The sequence below is a fragment of the Natrix helvetica genome, assembly GCF_964273705.1.
Source record: "Natrix helvetica genome assembly, chromosome: W".
In the NCBI taxonomy this organism is placed as follows: Eukaryota; Metazoa; Chordata; class Lepidosauria; order Squamata; family Natricidae; genus Natrix; species Natrix helvetica.
In genome coordinates, this window is record NC_138555.1 from 75,988,329 (window position 1) to 76,008,135 (window position 19,807).

The following is a 19,807-nucleotide window of genomic DNA, read 5'->3' on the forward strand; positions in this document are numbered from 1 at the left end:
ATCCTCCTTTTTCCTTAGTGTCTTGCATAGCCTTAAGTTTTATTCTTGGTTTTCTTCCCTGCCAAATAAATTTCGAAACCAATTGATTCAAATCCTTGAAGACACCTTTTTCTAATTTAATGGGAATATTCTGAAATAGGAAAAGAAATTTTGGTAATATGTTCATTTTTATAACTGTGATCCTACCCATCAGGGACAGTTGTAGGTTTTTCCACCTTTCTAGATCTTTCTTAGTTTTATTAATCAAATTAATATAATTATCTTCTTTGATGGTCACACACCTCGCAGGTAAATGTATACCAAGATATTTAACTTTTTTGACAATTTGGATACCCAATTTCTTCGTTAACTCCTCTTTCGCTTTTGATGTCATATTTTTGGTCAGCATTTTGGTCTTCGTCATATTTATCTTTAAACCCGCTATTTTCCCATACTCTGTCAATTCCTCAATGAGTTTCGTACCAGACTTTATAGGATCTTCTAACACAAACACTAGATTGTCCGCGAAGGCATGTAACTTAAATTGCTCCTTTTTAATTTCTAGTCCCTTTATCTGTACCTCTTTACGTACATTCCTAGCTAATACTTCTAGGGTTAATATAAACAGCAGGGGGGATAGGGGACAACCTAAGCCAAGGTCATCTTTTGTCTCCGCACCTTGACATTTGACCGGAAGAAGCTGGGTGGAGATGCCAGTGTGGAAGAAGAAGATTGGGCCATGTGATTGATTTATGGGTGTGGGGATAGATCATGAACTTTCAACTGGGTGGAATTCCAGGAAGCAAATCAGTTGGAATTCCACAGATGTGCCAACATACCTGTATTATTAAATTAGAACTTTAAGGATGATTCTGCCTGGGACTTTGATTTATTCTTGCATGGTATTTGGAACGCTGACAGGAAGAGCTTGTGAGCAGTGGGAGACATGCTGCGAATTAATTTCATGTCTACAAGGGTTTTCCTGGGGGCAAGGTACATTTCAGATGGGCATTGTTCCTCTGATAGTGACCCCACAGGAATGCCAGGTTCCTGATATCATTTGATGCACAAGGAGGGTGACCCTATAATTTCTACACCAACTGCTATGGGGCCAATGATGGGGAGACAGCTCATCCCCAGTCTTTTAAGTGTGTCATACAGATCGCCATGTAGCTGGGCTTCTGCCGTTTTGGTTCCCCATCTACCTCCCTTGTCAAAGACTATCGTAGCTTTTTTTTTTTTTTTCAAAGATCTGGCTCAACTGAAACAGCATGATAAGGTGAAGGTCCAGCAGACAAACACAACCAGTATTTTTGACCCAGGGCAGGGTCAAGACTGATTGATTAAGCTTTGACCTAACTCCAGCACTCTTAACATATAAGTCCCCTTTTCTCAATTGTTGCAGGGGCCCGTTTTCCCTATGCTTTGCCCTTTTTCTTACAGGGTTTGTCAGATAATTGACTTTAGGTGTTGGGATTGACTTACGGTTCCGTCCCCAAGCATAAATGATGCACCGTTGGTGGGAGCTGACCTGTTCCACATCCTGTAACTTGATTCCACCCTGTCCTCCGGGATTTTTAACATCCTTGGATCTTTCTTCAAGAGCAAAGGGGGTTGTTCAGGTATTTTCGCAACATTGGGAACTACTATTCAAGACGTTATCACTTAGCAAGCCCGTTGCCAATAACAGCCAGAGCCACAAAAAGCTCATAATTGTCCCTCACACAAAACTTCTCCTAACACAATTCTTTTAGCCTACTGAATCACTGCATCAGGGAGAAGGCAGGGGTTATATATAGTTTGAGGAATGGCAATATCAGCTTTGGGCAATCCACAAAACCAAATCTTATTTGCTAAACATATCACCCACAATCTGAAAACTCCTATTATACTGCAAAGAACCCATTCCCACGGTTCCTCAAACATAAGTCATCAGATGATTCGTTTTCCTCTTGATCACAATTAATGATCTTAGCCTCAGTACCTGTCTTTTTCGGGAGGGGGCAATTCCCAAAGAACGAATACCCAATACAACAAATCAAAATAAAGGTAAGCACACTTGCTAAAACAAGAGATAATGCAGCAATGGCCATACCCTGACAGGTGCTCAAACTTTCTAATACATTTTATATCTAACAAATGGAATGTTGTCTTCCTCCTCCAAATCTTCAGCCATACGTCGAGAAACCAGCTTCCAGTGTGGTTTCAGTAGGGCTTCTTCTGCCTCGTTTGTGAGCTACCTGTTGCTGGTAGGGCAGCTTATAGGGGGCGTGTCTTTAAGCGTATTACTAAGGGATGGGATTCGTCCGAGTAAGCCTCCCAGTATCAGTGGCTGGTTTAATGCGGGTCCAATAAATCCAAGACTTGGATTCTAAAACTTTTACTGCAAGTGGAGAACACATAACTACAGTATAAGGGCCCTTCCATCTAGATTTCAAGTTCTCCCCTTTCCAGTGTTTCACCCACACTCTGTCCCCCACCTGAATATTATGACTGGAATTTGTTAAAAATGGTGTTGTGAGGGAAACATAATACTGTTGAATTTCTTGTATCTACTTATTCAATTCTCCCACCATTTGATTCACCCATGAGGACCCCAGCTGTCCTAGGTCCCCTATATGATTTTTCAAATTATGGCTTATAACTGGTGGCCGTCCAAACATCATTTCAAAAGGAGATAATTTAAGTTCTTTACATGGAATACATCTCACAGAGCAGAGAGCTAAGGGTAAGGCATCAAAACACACCTTATCTTTTCCTTAACAGTGCAATTCACACATTTGTTTAATTTCTTTCCTGAGGCAGTTAAAAGACCTCTTTCCCTATAATCAGCAGTATTGATATGCAAAGTAAGGAAGGCATACAGAGTCAGTTCAGATGTTCACCCTTTCATTCTTTGCCCTCTCTAATGCATGGATTAAAGCCCATAATTCTGCTACTTGGGCACTAGTGCCTTTTGAGAGAGGTCCACTCTCAAAGACTTGGGCAACAGAGACTACCACATAGCCAGCATAATGTTCTCCCGTAGTAATGAAGCTTGATCCGTCAGTGAACAAGTTATAGTCTGCATATTTCAACGGCACGTCTGTTAAGTCTGGTCTGCATGAGAACTGACTCTCAATGGTTCGCATACAATTATGCTCAATTTCGGGTCCCGGTATTGGCAAAAGGGTGGCAGGGATTAGGGCATTCGTTTGTTTCAAGGTCACTTGTGGATTTTGAGTCAGGAGTGCCTTATATTTGTTAATTCTAGGGTTTGTTAACCACGAATGTCCCTTCGTTTCTAAAATTCCTTAAATTGCATGGCTGGTGTAGATAGTGGTAGGCTGTCCAAAAGTTAATTTATTAGCTTCCTCCATTAGGAGAGCCGTGGCGGCTAGAATTTTTAGGCAATGTGGCCAGCCTTTTGCAACACAGTCCAGTTGCATAGATAGATAAGCCACAGGTTGCTGCCAACTTCCCTTTTCCTGCGTCAGGACTCCAAGAGCAGTGTTGCCTTTTGAATCCACAAAGAGATTAAAAGGTTTTTCTAAGTTGGGGAGCCCCATTACTGGAGCTTGAGATAATTCTGTTTTTAGGGTTTCAAATGCCCGTTTTTGTTCCAGCCCCCAAATGAAGGGTTCCTTTTCACCCCCCTTCATGGAGATATACAAAGGTTTGGCCAAAAGAGCGAAATTTGGAATCCAGTTTCTGCAATATCCTGCTGCACCTAAGAATCCTCGCAACTCTTTCCTGGTTGTTGGTTCCGCAATTCGGCACACAGCCTCCTTTCCCTCGTGTCCTATTGCTCTTTGTCCCTGATTTATGGAATATCCCAAGTACTTGACTTGGGGTTTTACTAACTGCCTTTTTCCTTGAGGCACGATATCCCTTGTCCATTAACAGATGGAGTAATTGGTTGGTATTTTTCCAACAAGTCTCCTTCGTCTGTCTGGTTACTGAGATATTATCTACATGTTGGAGTAGCACATCTCCGTCTTCGCAAGGCTGGAAATTTTCCAGGTCTGAGGCCAAGGCTTCACCAAAACGGTAGGTGAATTTTTAAATCCTTGGGGAAACCTAGTCCAAGCAAACTGCCTCTTTTGACCTGTTACTGGGTCTTCCCACTCAAAAGCAAACAGTTTTTGGCTGTCTCTATGTATTTGAGATGGTGAAGGCGGCGTAGGCGGACAGGCATGGCTAGAGGCTTTATTTGTATAATTATAGGTGCATGATGATACGCACGGCCTGGTGGATTATTTTCTTCCATTTAGGGAACATTTCAAGAGCTTCTCCCTCCTTAGTTGTGGCTCTATATATTGTAGAGGCTTGGGGCAGAACACTCACTCACCCTACTCGCTCAACACTCACTTGTCTTGCCCACCTGCTCAAAGGCAAGGCCCAAGAGAGGGTATAAATATATATCTATCTCTCCTCCATGGGTTCAGCTACCCAGAATCACACATGCTTGTTGGTTCTGCTTCACCATTAAACCATCCTTCTAAGCAGCCTCCATGTTTCCAGTGTCTTTCTCCCCACTTGGAACAGAACCCAGATGGACTTTTCTTCCAACAATTTGTCACCCAAAGATGGGACTCCAAGCTAACCTGACCAATGGACCTGGCCTGGGTGAGCCTCCCTTGCTGGCATGGATCCCTTGCGTCTATGGGTGGATTTTTCCTGGACCTTGGCCATTTGGAACAAAGGTTTTAAAGGTTTTGAGTTTTGAGCTGCAAGGCTGCTTAGAAAGAAGGTGAGTACCTCTAAAATTTAACTTTAAAGCCCAAGAAGTGAAAGAGAGTATGTGTCTCTGTGTGTGAATGGACTTGAAAAAAAAACACCCTTCTCTGCCACAGCTGGATATTGCTTCCTCTGTGCCTTTCCTAACCACAGAAAGCAGAGCCTGGAAAGTATAGGAGGTCAGACCCAGAGCACAGGACCTTCTATTAAGAAAGGGAGAGAGTGTGTGGCAAGGGGTTGAAAGGCAAGCGAGAGGTTCACTCTTGGGTAACTGGCTGAGCATCACTGAGCAGACTCCTATTCTGGAAAGGAGGTATTCATACTCTGAGTAATTTCAGCAGACAGAGTCCTCCCAGGCCATTTGCCTGAAAAACTGAGGGATTGACCACAGGTTAGAAGGCACATTCACCTGTTGGGGGCGGTGTATTCTGCGATTGCGAGGGACCCAAGTAAAAGAAAAGAGAACGGAGCCTTGGAGTCTTGTCGGGGACGGTGGGAAGAGCAGACCAGAAAATGGGAAGCTCAGAGTCTAGGATCCCACCAAAATCTCCCCAAGGGAGACTGATGGAGGCCTGGGGTCAGGAAAAATTGCCCATCCAGGCTGGAATGAGGAAGATCCCACAGATTTTCAAAAGTAGTATAGTCTGGGATGTGTGAAATCCATTCCAGAATATTTATATTTCTTTCCAATATATGCTTCTTAGCTGACTTGGAGGCATATTTGGCCAGTGTATACAACGTTATACACTGACTTATAGTTTGTATACATAGTAAATAAGTAAAATAAGACTGTTTCGAAATGCCCATTCAAGTTTTTGGAAAAAATGTCAGGCTTAATTGTTTTGTAAAAGTGCCATAAAATTTGACATGAACTTTTTGCATGGAAATATGTATGAAGGAAATTATCTGATTTAGACAGGCAAATACTTCATGTATATATCTACTTCGGGTGGATCATATAGCAAGGCTGTTCCAGGCCCTTTTTTAAAAAATGTTTGAATTTTTATTCTTTACTCCATCTTGTTTTATTTTTCTGAACTAGAATGTCCAAAGCTTCAAATGAAAGTCAAAATAGGTCTTAACTTTGTTCTCTGGCAATTAATCAAGTAAAACCTCAATGCTCATATTTCTTAATTTAATTTACTAACTGTAAATTCCTAACTAAATACATTCTAGAGAGATGGAGTGCATAATATGACTGGAAAATTAAAATCATTTGATGGTTGTGGAAAGACCACATCTATCATCTGTCTGTCGGTCTGTCTGTCAATCTAATCTAATCTAATCTACCTATCAATCATCTATCTAACTAACTCAGAAGATCACAAAAAAAAGAAGATAGGTTTAAGATGTGTCCATCCTTGAGGGTGACCATCTAATGAAGCAAATGCAGAGATTAAACACAATTTTATCCCCAGCAAAATTTGAGTTAGTGTTTTATTCTTGGGTCCAATCCCCTTGTCTGAGTGCTGCAGTGGGCTATGTTAACCCACCTGTCAGACTCTGTTTCGCTATTTGCTTTCGGCTGGCATTGAAACGGGGAGGGGGGGCTGGTATTTGGGAGGGGAATATTTGGTACAGGAGAGCTTGTTAAGAGGGAGTTTTGTTCTCACCATCTACTGCACATGCTGATGGCTGGTGTCTAGAGTTGGTCAAGGCCAACCATCCTGCATACCAACCTGATGATGCTTCTTGGAGATGTAACCCACATGACACCTGAGGGATTTGCAGATTGGACAATGGGATGGGGGTTACCCGGGGGGGGGGGGGGTTGGACAAATATTGATATGTATGATTTCGTGTGCTTTTGCCTCAGACCTTGCTTTACTTAGCTGCTATCTTTTCATAACCAGTAAAAGTACTCTTAATTCTGCAAAATGGAGTTAAGTGGTTTCTTTCTTGGTTGCTGAAGGAGGCCGGCTTGACATTAAGCAAGGTCACACTTTTGCACTCATCCCGGAGCTAACACCTTCCGAGGGGAGTGTAATAAAACCAAAACCTTCAAAGGAATGTCCAACCCAGACAGCGACCAGGAGGACGACATGGGGGCAGCCGGATCCTCATGTCCCTTGGAGACGGAGCGGATAGCAGAACTGAATTTGGAGGAAAGGTCCGTCCACCCCAGGTCGTCGTTGGGAGTGGGACAGAAGTATGACCCTGAGGAAATTCCGGCTGGAATTACAACAAGGCGACATCGGCGACTGGCAGCTGCCTGGAAGGAAGCCGAAGAAGATGATCTCATGATGTCCCACGCTATGAAACTCTTCCAGGCGGCTTGGGAGAGAAGACATTTTCACGAGAGCAGGTCCGAAAGAGAAGCTGATTCCCCTGATCTAGAGGAGAGACCTGCAGAAGATCTGTCTCGCCCAAGGGGGACCCTGTGGGCAGACAGTGGAGCTGATTAGGATGGGGGAGCCCCGGCAGCAGCAGCAGCCACAAGAGTCCTTCCAAGAGGAGGAGGGCCCCCCCTCAGACGCCGGATGGCAAAAGTTCCTCCGCTTGGTGTGAAATTTGGAGGTGACCCAAAGGAGCTAGGATTTTTCCTGTTCCAGGTTTGGAATTTCATGCAACAGTTCGGAGAGGATCTCCCCACCAAAGAAGCCAAGGTAGGAGTTGTTACCATGGCGTTGGAGAACAAGGCAGTGGCATGGATGGTTGCTCTGCATAACGATGACTCCCCCCTGCTGAGAGACTATAATAGGTTTATGGCCACCCTGAGAAAATGCTTTGATGACCCGGTTCCCGAGTGAAAGGCCAGAACCAAAATGAAAACCCTTACTCAGGGAACGAATCCAGTGGCTGAATACATCCAAGAGTTTCGTGAACTATCCGTTTATATGCAGGGTTGGTCGGAAGATGCTTTAATGGACAGTTTTATGGATGGCCTGAACAAAGATATATACCAGAACTGTGTTAACAGCCCCCCCTCCCGTAACCTGCAACGCTGGTACAAATTGACAGCAGATGTGGAGATCGATCTAGCCAGGGATAAGTACTGCGAAGACAGTGAGAAAGAGAAAAATCCCCCTCCCCCCCAAAGGAACTCCGAAAGGAGGAAAAAGTTGGTCTACAAGCAAGCCCCGGTCTACCACTTGTTTCCGATGTGGGAAGGAGGGGCACCGGGAAGCGAATTGCTGCTCCAAGATTGGCCCAAAGCCCCCTGCCGTGGGGGAGAGGAAGCCAGACAAACAACCTGGGAAACGGAAGGACACCACTATGAAAGGGGTGGAACCAGTTGCAGAATTCCCTCCCATTCTGAGGGAAGAAGAACCCTCCTCTCCATCAGGGGAAAGTGAAACTGATTCCGATGACGACCATCTGGTAAGTTCCCGATCGGGCCCCATGACCATTCCAGTAGAACTTAAAGTGCCCTCTACTGGCGCCCAAGCAAAAATGCTGGCCCTTTTAGACTCTGGATGCACAAGTTGCATTATTAGCCCAGAAGTGGTGGAAAAAATGGGCTTAAGACTGAGAACTTTGAAAGTCCCCATTGCCTTTTGCCAGCTGGATGGGTCAGTAGCTGGGGGGCCCATTTTGTGACTGAACCAATAGATATGTGGATGGGGGATCACCAAGAAACGTTAAGTTTCATCGTTGCACCTGAGATGCATCGGCCCCTCATACTGGGCTTACCCTGGTTACGGAGATGGAACCCACACATCAACTGGAAGAAAGGGTGGTTGCGCATCCGATCTGTTACACCCCCAGAGGGAGAGGGGAGGGTTCCCAACATAGCCAACACTGAACCTAACCTGGCGGCTGCAGTGCAGGAAAAAATTGAGGGGGCTGCGGGCCCTGGGTAAGGGTGGTGGGGTGGCGGTAATTATACGGGAGAGTCTGGAACCGAGAGAGTTCACTGTGCCGCAGATATCCGGCTGTGAGTCCCTTGGTGTGAAATGGGGCCCCGGGAGGCAGTTGGGCTTGCTGATTGTATACTTGGCTCCTCGCTATACATCAGCGGCCCTGCCTGAGCTCCTCGAGCTGATCGCGGAGACGGCGGTTGATACCCCCAAACTTGTGGTTATGGGGGATTTCAACCTGCCGTCGACGGGTGAAGCATCCGAGGTGGCTCGGGAGTTCATGGCTTCCATGACAGCCATGGACCTGACCCAATTAATTCAGGGCCCCACACACGAAGGTGGGCACACACTGGACCTTGTTTTTGTCTCTGGACAGTGGACAAGTGATCTGGGAATAGGGGATTTGGTTATTACACCCCTGTCATGGTCAGATCACTCATTTCTCCGGCTCGACTTCCCCGGCGCTACCCCCCACCGCGGGGAGGCGGAACCTGACTGTCCCAGATGGTTCCACCCCAGGCGACTGATGGAACCTGACAGGTTCCAGACGGAGCTTGGGCCACTTCCTGTAGCCCTGACCCACTCCCGGACGGAGGACCTAGTGGCCGCTTGGAATAGGGCGGCTGCTGGGGCCTTGGACCGGGTAGTGCCTTTGCGGCCTCTCCTGCGGCAACGAACCACCCTGGCTCCTTGGTTTACCGAGGAGCTGAGGGTGATGAAACGCCACAAGAGACGCCTAGAAAGCAGGTGGAGGTCCTCACGCTCCGAATCTGACCGAACACAGGTAAGATCCTATTTACGGACCTACCTTGTGGCACTGAGAGCGGCCAAACGTAGACACTGTGCCGCTCTTATTGCATCCGCAGATAACCGCCCTGCCGCCCTGTTTCGGGTGACCCGCTCCCTCCTATCACAGAGGCCGCGGGAAGCCCCTTTACAGGGTAGAGCAGAGGAGTTTGGGGAATATCTGCAGGATAAAATCGCTCAGATCCGGAGTGGATGGGCCCCCGTCAGTGGCCCAGGGGAGACGTCGAAAGCAAGTCTTGAGGCACCACGCTGGGAGGAGTTTGACTCTGTTGCCCCTGAGGATTTGGACAGGTTACGTGGGCGACTGCGAGCCACTACATGTTTATTGGACCCGTGTCCCTCTTGGCTTGTACTGGCATCCTGGGAGGTCACACGAGGCTGGCTCCTGGGTCTTGTGAACGCTTCACTGGAGGAGGGGTCCTTGCCGGTCGCCTTGAAAGAGGCGGTGGTGAGGCCCCTACTCAAGGGGCCTTCCCTGGACCCGGTGGAGCTAGCTAATTATCGTCCCGTCTCCAACCTTCCCTTTTTAGCGAAGGTTGTAGAGAGTGTGGTGGCACAACAGTTCCCACGTCACCTGGAAGAGGCCGACTATCTAGACCCGCGCCAGTCCGGCTTCCGGCTGGGTCACAGCACGGAGACGGCCTTGGTCGCGTTGGTGGATGATCTCTGGAGGGCCAGAGATAGGGGTTGTTCCTCTATCCTGGTCCTATTAGATCTATCAGCGGCCTTCGATACCATCGACCATGGTATCCTATTGCGCCGGCTGGAGGGGTTGGGAGTAGGGGGCACCGTTTTGCGGTGGTTCTGCTCCTACCTCTCCGACCGGACGCAATGTGTGTTGGCAGGGGAGCAGAGGTCGACCCTGAGGTCACTCACTTGTGGGGTGCCGCAGGGGTCGGTCCTCTCGCCCCTCCTGTTCAACACATACATGAAGCCGCTGGGTGAGATCATCCGTGGTTTTGGGGTTGGATACCATCTGTACGCTGATGACACACAGCTGTACATTTCCACCCCAAACCACCCCAACGAGGCCGTCGAAATGATGTCCCGGTGCTTGGAAGCCGTTCGGGTCTGGATGGGGGACAACAGACTCAGACTCAACCCCTCCAAGACTGAGTGGCTGTGGCTTCCGGCGCCCCGGTTCAACCAGTGGATTCCATCGCTGGCCATAGGGGGCGAACAACTGCCCCCCGTGGAACGGGCGCGCAATTTGGGCGTCCTCCTTGATGCCCGGCTGTCGATGGATGACCATGTGGCAGCCGTGGCAAGGGGGGCGTTCCACCAGGTTCACCTGGTGCGCCAATTGCGCCCCCTATTGGATCGGGACGCCTTACGCACGGTCACTCATGCGCTGGTGACGTCTCGCCTGGACTACTGCAATGCTCTCTACATGGGGCTCCCCTTGAGATGCACCCGAAGACTACAGCTAGTTCAGAATGCGGCCGCGCGGGCCATCATGGGAGGGACAAGATACTCCCATATAACACCACTCCTGCGCGAGCTGCACTGGCTGCCTGTGGTTTTTCGGGTACGTTTCAAGGTGTTGGTTACTATCTTCAAAGCGCTCCATGGCACGGGACCTAGTTACCTGCGGGATCGCATCTCACCTCATACATCCCTGCGACCAATCCGCTCTCACAGGGAGGGACTCCTCCGGGTGCCGTCCACTAAGCAGTGTCAACGGGCGGCGCCCAGGAACAGAGCCTTCTCTGTGATGGGCCCAACCCTCTGGAATGACCTCCCCCCCGATATCAGAACTACCACAGACCTCCGCTCCTTCCGACAGAAGCTTAAGACCCACCTGTTCCAGTTAGCTGGCTTAACCGATTCATAATCCCATTTACCTCCTGGCAAACATCTTATTGGGCAGTTTTTTAAGGGTATTTTAATGTTTATTTGTATTTTATTTTATATATTGTACAGTCTACATCCTACCTCCTCCGCGTACCTATTTGTATATTGAGTGTATATCTATATTTTGTACTATACTGTTTTAACATGACTGTACACCGCCCCGAGTCCTGTTTAGGAAAGGGCGCGGTTTAAAATTTTAATTAAATAAATAAATAAAATAAAAAATCCTAAAAGAATATTGGGACCTAAAGGACGTTTTCAGTGAAAAATCTCCTGATAAATTACCTCCCCCACCCCCACCGCGTGATGGATTGCAGCATTGAGATCCTCCCAGGAGTAAAACTCCCCAAACCCCAGATTTACTCGATGACCCCACATGAAATGGAGGAATTACGGAAGTTTATTGACAAAAATTTGGAGAGGGGGTTTATCGAACCTGCTAGGTCACGGGTGGCCGCTCCTGTATTGTTTAGAGAAAAGAAAATGGCTCTTTTCGTCTGTGTCAACTACAAAAATGTCAACAGTGTTTGCGTAGAAATGTATACCCCCTCCCGCTGATGAAGGACATGTTGGCCCAATTGGGTAAAGGGAAGATCTTCATGAAATTGGACCTAAGAGAGGCATACTACAGAGTCAGAATCAAAGAGGGAGATGACTGGAAAACTGCTTTCAACTGTCCTTTGGGATGTTTTCAATTCAGGGTACTCCCTTTTGGTCTGCAGGGGGCGCCAGCAGCTTTCATGCAATTAAGAAACAAAGTTTTACATGAACACCTGTACAAAGGCGTGATGGTCTACCTTGACAACATCCTTATGTACGCAGAAACCCGTGATGAACACATGACTTTAGTGCGATCAGTACTCAAGAAACTCCAGGCCGCCAAACTTTATGCCAAATTGTCTAAATGTGAATTTCATCAAGAGAAGACCGATTACCTTGGCTACCGCATCTCCCACAATGGCATCGAGATGGACCCAGCGAAAGTCCAGGTTGTCACTGAGTGGGCACCTCCTCGCACCCGCAAACAATTACAAAGTTATTTGGGATTTGCGAATTTTTATCGTCAATTTATTCCCTCATTCGCCAGCATTGCTCTGCCCATTACAAATCTCCTAAAATCAAAAGGGGAGGCCAAACCCAGACCGGGTAAGCCTTTGAATTGGACTATGGAGAGTCAAGCAGCTTTCGAAAAATTAAAGCGACTCTTTGCAGCTGAACCTGTTTTGAAACACCCGGATATGGAGGCACCATTTATCGTTCAAGCTGATGCCAGTGATGTGGCGGTGGGGGCAGTATTACTTCAAACGAACGCTGATGGAAAATTGCAGCCGTGTGCTTACACCTCACGTAAGCTTACAGAGACAGAGAGGAGATGGGCTATATGGGAAAAGGAAGCTTTTGCTGTCAGATGGGCTTTGATGACCTGGCAACATTTCCTAGAAGGGAAAACACCCTTTTGAAGTATGGACTGATCATAAAAATTTGGAGGCATTGAAGACCCTGCGTAAGCTATCTCCTAAACAGGTGCGCTGGGCACAACACTTCAACCATTTCAATTTTACCCTCAAGTACATTCCGGGGGGGAAGAACTAAATGGGCAATGCTTTGTCTAGGCTACCCCAGTACAACAGCTCTAAGCTGAGCGTTGTTCAACCAGTCATCCCAGCAAAACGTCTGGCTGTCCCGGTGGTTACTAGGAGCCAAGGCACAGTGAATTTAGAGGTCTCTACGGACCTAATGTACAAACTCAAGGAAGGCCTTGAGTCCGATGACTGGTTCAAGGAACATTCAAACGAATGCATCATGAAAGATTGACTGGCTTGGGTAGGAGCTAAATTGTTTGTTCCTGCTAACCTGAAACCTATTGTTCTTCAACGGGCCCACGATTCGAGAATGGCAGGCCATTTTGGATTTGTAATGACTTTGCATCTCATTAAGAGGCAATTTTGGTGGCCTTCATTGAAAAAAGACATTGAGTCCTACATAGCCAGTTGTCCCGTTTGTGCAGCCGCAAAACGACCACCGGGGAAGCTCCAGGACCTTCTCCAAAGTGTGGCCTGCCCTGAGGCCCCATGGAAGGAGATATCAATGGACTTCATTGTCAAATTGCCAGAGTCTAGGAAATACTGTGATTTGGGTAATCACCGACCTGTTTTCCAAACAAGTTCATTTTGTACCCTGTTCCAAAATCCCATCAGCTAGGTCGTTAGCTAAGTTATTTATTTCACATGTGTATCGGTTACATGGAGTGCCTGAATGCATAATTTCGGATAGGGGGGTCCAATTCACCTCCCTCTTTTGGAAGGAGTTTCTGAAGTTAATTGGCTCCGCCCAGGGGCTAAGCTTCGCCCACCATCCTCAGACTAATGGTTTGGTTTGGTTTGGTTTGGTTTATTTGGATTTATATGCCGCCCTTCTCCAAAAGGACTCAGGGCGGCGTACAACATTAAAAAACACACATCCCAAAAGTTAAAAAAGATTAAATCCATATCCAAAAAAACAAACCGAATTTAACAAAACAAAACAAAAACCAATACATTTAAAATAAGTTAAAATTAACAGGCCAGGCCGGCTTGCTGGAAAAGCCAACTTTTTAGGGCGCGTCGGAAGTACCGGAGGTCAGGGATTATGCGAAGCTCCGGGGGCAGCTCATTCCAGAGGGAAGGCTCTCCCACAGAGAAGGCTCTCCCCCTGGGGGTCACCAGCCGACACTGCCTGGCCGATGGCACCCTGAGGAGGCCAACTCTGTGGGATCGTACTGGACGGTGGGAGGCTACTGGTGGCAGTAGGTGGTCTCGCAGATACCCTGGGCCTAAGCCATGGAGTGCTTTAAAGGTCATAATTAATACCTTGAATCGCACACGGAAAACAACCGGCAAACAGTGCAGGCCGCCTAAAAGGGGTGTAACATGGGAGCACCTAGGTACCCCCATGACAACCCGCGCGGCCGCATTCTGGACCAGCTGAAGCCTCCGGGTGCTCTTCAAGGGCAGCCCCATGTAGAGAGCATTGCAGTAGTCCAGGCGAGAAAGGACGAGGGCATGAGTGCCTGTGCACAGAGCATCCCGATCCAGGAAGGGGCGCAACTGACGTACCGGGCGAACCTGGTAAAAGGCCCCCCTGGTCACAGCCGTCAGGTGTTCTTCTAAACTAAGCCGTGTATCCAGGAGGACTCCCAGATTGCGAGCCTTCTCTGAGGGGGCTAAAATTTCTCCCCCTATCGTCAAAGATGGAACAAGATGTACAAATCGGGATGACGGAAACCACAGCCACTCAGTCTTGGAGGGATTGAGCTTGAGCCTGTTCCTCCCCATCCAGATCCGCACAGCCTCCAGGCATCGGGACATCACGTCGAGGGCATCGTTTGGGTGGTTTGGGGTAGAGATGAAAAGTTGGGTATCATCAGCATATTGATGATACCGTACCCCAAAACCATGGATGATCTCGCCCAGCGGTTTCATGTATATGTTGAACAGGAGGGGTGAGAGAACCGACCCCTGGGGCACCCCACAAGTGACGCGCCTGGGGGTCGATCTCTGCCCTCCAGTCAACACAAACTGCGACCGATCCGACAGGTAGGAGGAGAACCACCGTAAAACGGTGCCCCCCACTCCCAACCCCCCGAGTCGTGGCAGTAAGATACCATGGTCGATGGTATTGAAAGCCGCCGAGAGGTCTAATAGGACCAGGACAGAGGAACAGCCCCTGTCCCGGGCCCGCCAGAGATCATCGACCAACGCGACCAATGCCGTCTCCGTGCTGTACCCGGGCCTGAAACCCGACTGAAACGGATCCAGGTAGACAGCTTCATCCAGGTACTGGGGAAGCTGACGTGCTACCACACTCGACAACCTTCGCTACAAAGCGAAGGTTGGAGACCGGACGATAGTTGGCTAAAGAAGCTGGCTCCAGGGAAGGCTTCTTGAGGAGGGGCCTCACCACCGCCTCCTTCAAGGCGGTGGGAAAGAACCCCTCTCTCAATGAAGCGTTGGTAATCGCCTGGAGCCAGCCTCGTGTCACCTCCCGGGAAGCCGAAACTAACCAAGAGGGACACGGGTCCAGCACACAAGTGGCAGCACTGAGTCTCCCCATAATCCTGTCCATGCCTTCGGGGGTCACAGGGTCAAACCCATCCCAGATTGTCTCCTCAAGATTCATCCCCGTCGGCTCGCCCGAATCTACCCAGTCAGAGTTCAAGCCTGTCCGGATCTGAGCGATTTTATCCTGCAGATACTGAACAAATTCTTCAGCCCTACCCTGCAAGGGGTCTTCCCCAGTTCCTTGGTTAAGTAAGGAGCGGGTCACCCTAAACAGGGCGGCTGGGCGGTTATCTGCGGACGCGATAAGAGCGGAAAAATATTGCTGTTTTGCCGCTTCTATTGCCACTAAGTAGGATTTAATATGAATTCTTACTAGTGTTCGATCAGATTCGGACCGGCTGGCCCTCCAGCCACACTCTAGGCGTCTTTTCCGGCGTTTCATCTCCCAGAGCTCCTCGGTAAACCAGGGAGCCATCCGGGATCGACACCGGGTCAGAGGCCGCAAAGGCACAACACGATCCAAAGCCCCAGCGGCAGCCCTATCCCAGTTTTCCACTAGGGCTTCGGTCGAGTTGTGAGCAAGGGATTCAGGAAAAGTCCCAAGCTCCATCAGGAACCTTTTGGGGTCCATCAGGTGCCTGGGGCGGAACCATCTAGTCGGTTCCGCCTCCCTGCGGTGAGGGGTAGCGGTATGGAAGTCAAGCCTGATGAGGAAATGATCAGACCATGACAAGGGTTGAATAGAAATATCCCCTAAATCTAGATCATTCATCCACTGCCCAGAGACAAAAATCAGGTCGAGCGTGTGTCCCCCATTATGGGTGGGGTCTTGAATTAACTGAGTTAGGTCCATAGCTGTCATGGAAGCCATGAACTCCCGAGCTGACTAGGATGTCTCGCCAATGGAAGGCAGATTGAAATCCCCCAGGACCATGAGCCTGGGGAAATCAACCGCCAATCCAGCTAATATACCCAGCAGCTCCGGCAGGGCCGATGAAACATAGCAGGGAGACAGGTATGTAACAAAAAGGCCCACCTGAGCTCCAAGGCCCCACTTCACAAAGAGGGACTCACACCCACCTATCTGAGGCACAGTGACCTCCTGAGGTCTGAGACTTTCCCTGATAACCACTGCCACCCCCCCGCCCCTGCCCTGGGCTCTCAGCTGGTGAAACGCCCAGAAGCCTGGTGGGCATAGTTCGCTAAGGGGCACACCCCCCCTCATGGCCCAACCAGGTCTCCGTAATGCACGCCAGGTCCGCTCTACCCTCTTGTATGAGGTCGTAAATGAGGGGAGCCTTATGTACCACGGACCTGGCGTTAAGCAACACCAGCCGGAGACCAGGGTCCTGTAATCCCGAGCACCCGGGGGTGCGAGAAGGGCGATGAGGGTCGGAACGCGCGATCGCTCTTAAACAGCAAACCCGCATCCTCCAAACATCATTTGGCCCTCGGCCTCCACCATATCTGCCTCTCCCACAAACAGTAGAGATGGTGAACCCCCCAATGGAATGGCTTAATGTCTCCCCCGGAATCCCAACCCTTCCTTAGCCCTCCCAACCCGCGCCCATTAGTTAGCTCTGGCCTGTGCCCTGGCAGACTCCCCCCCAAGCCTGTCTGAGCCATCCGAATCAACCCCCCCTCCCCCCCTTAAAATTTGGTTTAAAAACCCCTGTAAAAAACCCTTAAGAAGTCTCTTCTTCGCATGCCACCTCTTGGGATCCCAAGATCCGTCATTAAGGAAGCGTCTTGATAGGTCAGAAGGCCATCCCCGGAAAGGGGGAGTTCCCAGAGGGAATAAAGTTCTGTCGCAGTATAGCATAGAGGAGAGTGTGGCATCAAAGAAACGGGATGACATCATGGGGAGATGAAGCAAGGAGATGACATGTCCACGGGGGGGCAGCCGGCAGTGTTCAAGGGGGTAGCAGGAAGCTTATGTCCATCATAAAAATAGTCGATGTTGGGGACAATATGTAAGGGTAACGGACAACTGTCCAAAATCGCAGCAGATGGTAGCTTGCGAGGTGGTGAAGCGGCCAGTGATGGCGGCAACGAGGACAGCGGCGGCATCGGCAGCTGCTCCAACTTCAACTCCAACAGCTAAGCTCCGCCCACGCCAGCCGCACTCACATCCATCGCCAGGGCCGCACTCCATTGACACAGTCCATAATATCACAGGAGGGGGGGGCAAATGGCCAAATGGCACAGTACGGTGGCCCAGGCAATGGTGGCAACACGGGGGGGGGGCACAACAAAGGACCTCCCCCCCCCACTCCAAACGCACCCACGCCAACTCCCGAAGCCATCTTCCGCTGGCGTTAGTATCCATGCCAGCTGCGTCAGCCCCTCCCCGCTGATCTAATTTATCATGTTCATAAGCAAGGAGGGGGGGGAGCAACTGGGATAACACCACGGCGTGGTGGGGCGGCAGCTGTAGAGACCCCAGACCGGGCGTCCCACCGCCACCGCCGACCACACCCACGCCGGCTGCAGAGACCCCAGGCCGGGCGTCCCGCCGCAGCTGCTGACCACACCCACGCCGGCAGCCGCTGATGCTCTCCATTCTCCTTTCACCACTAACCGCCCCATTTCACTCATGATGTTCCGGCTATAAGGCAGGACATCGCAGCTCAAGGGTATCCCCCGAGGTCCCAGGAAGTTCTCATAGCTGGACCTGGAACCAACGATGGAATAGGGTACCCCTGCAAGCCCCAAGACGGACAATCATCTCCCCGAAGCTCTCCTCAAACGCAACAGGACACCATCTTGGGCATGCGTAGTAGTGGGGCTTGTGAATGGACTAATTCTGTTTTGGAACAGTACCTCCGGTGTTTCATCAATTATCAGCAAGATAATTGGGCTGAACTGTTACCACATGCTGAGGTGGCGTACAATAACTCTGTGCACAGCAGTACCGGCTTGACCCCTTTTGGAGTTGTGTTTGGGCAGGACTTTGTACAGATTCCTGAGTTACCTCAAGAGAAACCACAAATTTTGTCCCTCTCCGAGTGATCAACTTCGCCAATTTTGGCCCATGACCCGCAAGACATTGGAGGCTGCTCACCAGGCGCACAAGAAACAGGCTGATAAAAAGAGGGTGAAGCCAAAAGAGTACAAAGTGGGGGATCTAGTGTTTTTGTCCACCAAGTTTCTGCAAACCACCCAAAAATAAAAAAAACTGGGACCGAAGTATGTTGGTCCATTCCCTATTGTGAAAATCATAAATCCTGTTTCTGTACAATTGGAGTTGCCAAAGAATCTTAGGTGGATTTATCCTGTGTTTCATGTGAACCTGTTGAAACCAGAGCACGTTTCTTCCTTTCGTCCGCCTCAACCTGCACCCCCAGCTCCTCTTCTTATTGAAGGAGAGCAGCATTTTGAATTTAAAGAAATTTTGGACTCCAGGAAACATACGAGTCTAATTCAGTATCTGGTGTCCTGGAAACATTCCCCCCCCCCCCCCATACTGAATGGGTTGATAAATCTCATGTTAGGGCTCCTAGACTTTTACAGACGTTCTACGCCAAGTACCCTGATAAGCCTTGATATTATTTGAAATGTACATATTTTCTGTTGTCTTTTCTATTGTTTTTGTTTTTCTTGCAGGGATGATTTCTCTTCCTGAAGGAGGGCCAGATGTCAGCCTCTGTTTCGCTATTCACTTTCGGCTGCCATTGAAACAGGGAGGGGGGTGCTGGTATTTGGGAGGGGAATATTTGGTACAGGAGAGCTTGTTAAGAGGGAGTTTTGTTCTCACCGTCTACTGCACATGCTGATGGCTGGTGTCTAGAGTTGGTCAAGGCCAACCATCCTGCATACCAACCTGATGATGCTTCTTGGAGATGTAACCCACATGACACCTGAGGGATTTGCAGATTGGACAATGGGATGGGGGTTACCGGGGGGGGGGGGGTTGGACAAATATTGATATGTATGATTTTGCGTGCTTTTGCCTCAGACCTTGCTTTACTTAGCTGCTATCTTTTCATAACCAGTAAAAGTACTCTTAATTCTGCAAACAGGAGTTAAGTGGTTTCTTTCTTGGTTGCTGAAGAGGCCGGCTTGACACCACCCCTTAAAATGAATGGTCTGATTTCCCTCTCTGATTTGATCCAAAATATGATTTATACACCCTGCATTAATGTGTGTTCGGTAAAACCAGTCAACTATGACTTAAAGCAGAGATGGACAATTATGTTGTGTTGTGCTTTAGTTTGAAGGGTTTAGGGTTTTTTTTAATAAGCCTGTAAAGACTGCAGGTGTGGCTGTTGAACCCCACCATCACTTGGAAAAAGGGCAAAGTCCCCTCTCTTGAATTTGTGGGTGTTAATGGTTTCTTTGAAAGAAAAGCATTTCAACCTCTGCACAATCTTTGACACTGTAAGGTCCTGCCTCTCCTCCTCATTCAAGAAAGTATGGACTCTTGAGACAGCAGCATTTCAGAAGGAACCTTTTATTGAAAGGGAGTGATTGCAAGACAAAAGCAAAGCAGGCTGTAAGGCAGTGGTGGGATTCAAATTCTTTTACTACCAGTTCTGTGGGCGTGGCTTGGTGGGTGTGGCTTGGTGGTCATGTGAGTGGGTGGGCATGGCTGGGTGGTCGATGGCA

The 19,807-nt window shown here is 48.9% G+C and overlaps 1 long non-coding RNA gene across 1 annotated transcript in view; it reads left to right on the top strand.

The window, feature by feature from the left end:
• LOC309400720 overlaps positions 1 to 19,073 on the top strand; it is a 32,267-nt gene extending 13,194 nt beyond the window's left edge. The window contains exons 2-3 of the long non-coding RNA XR_014176697.1: positions 3,865 to 4,008; positions 18,806 to 19,073. This is a non-coding gene — a long non-coding RNA (uncharacterized lncRNA). The remainder of the gene's footprint in view (positions 1 to 3,864; positions 4,009 to 18,805) is intronic.
• The last annotated feature ends 734 nt before the right edge of the window (positions 19,074 to 19,807 follow it).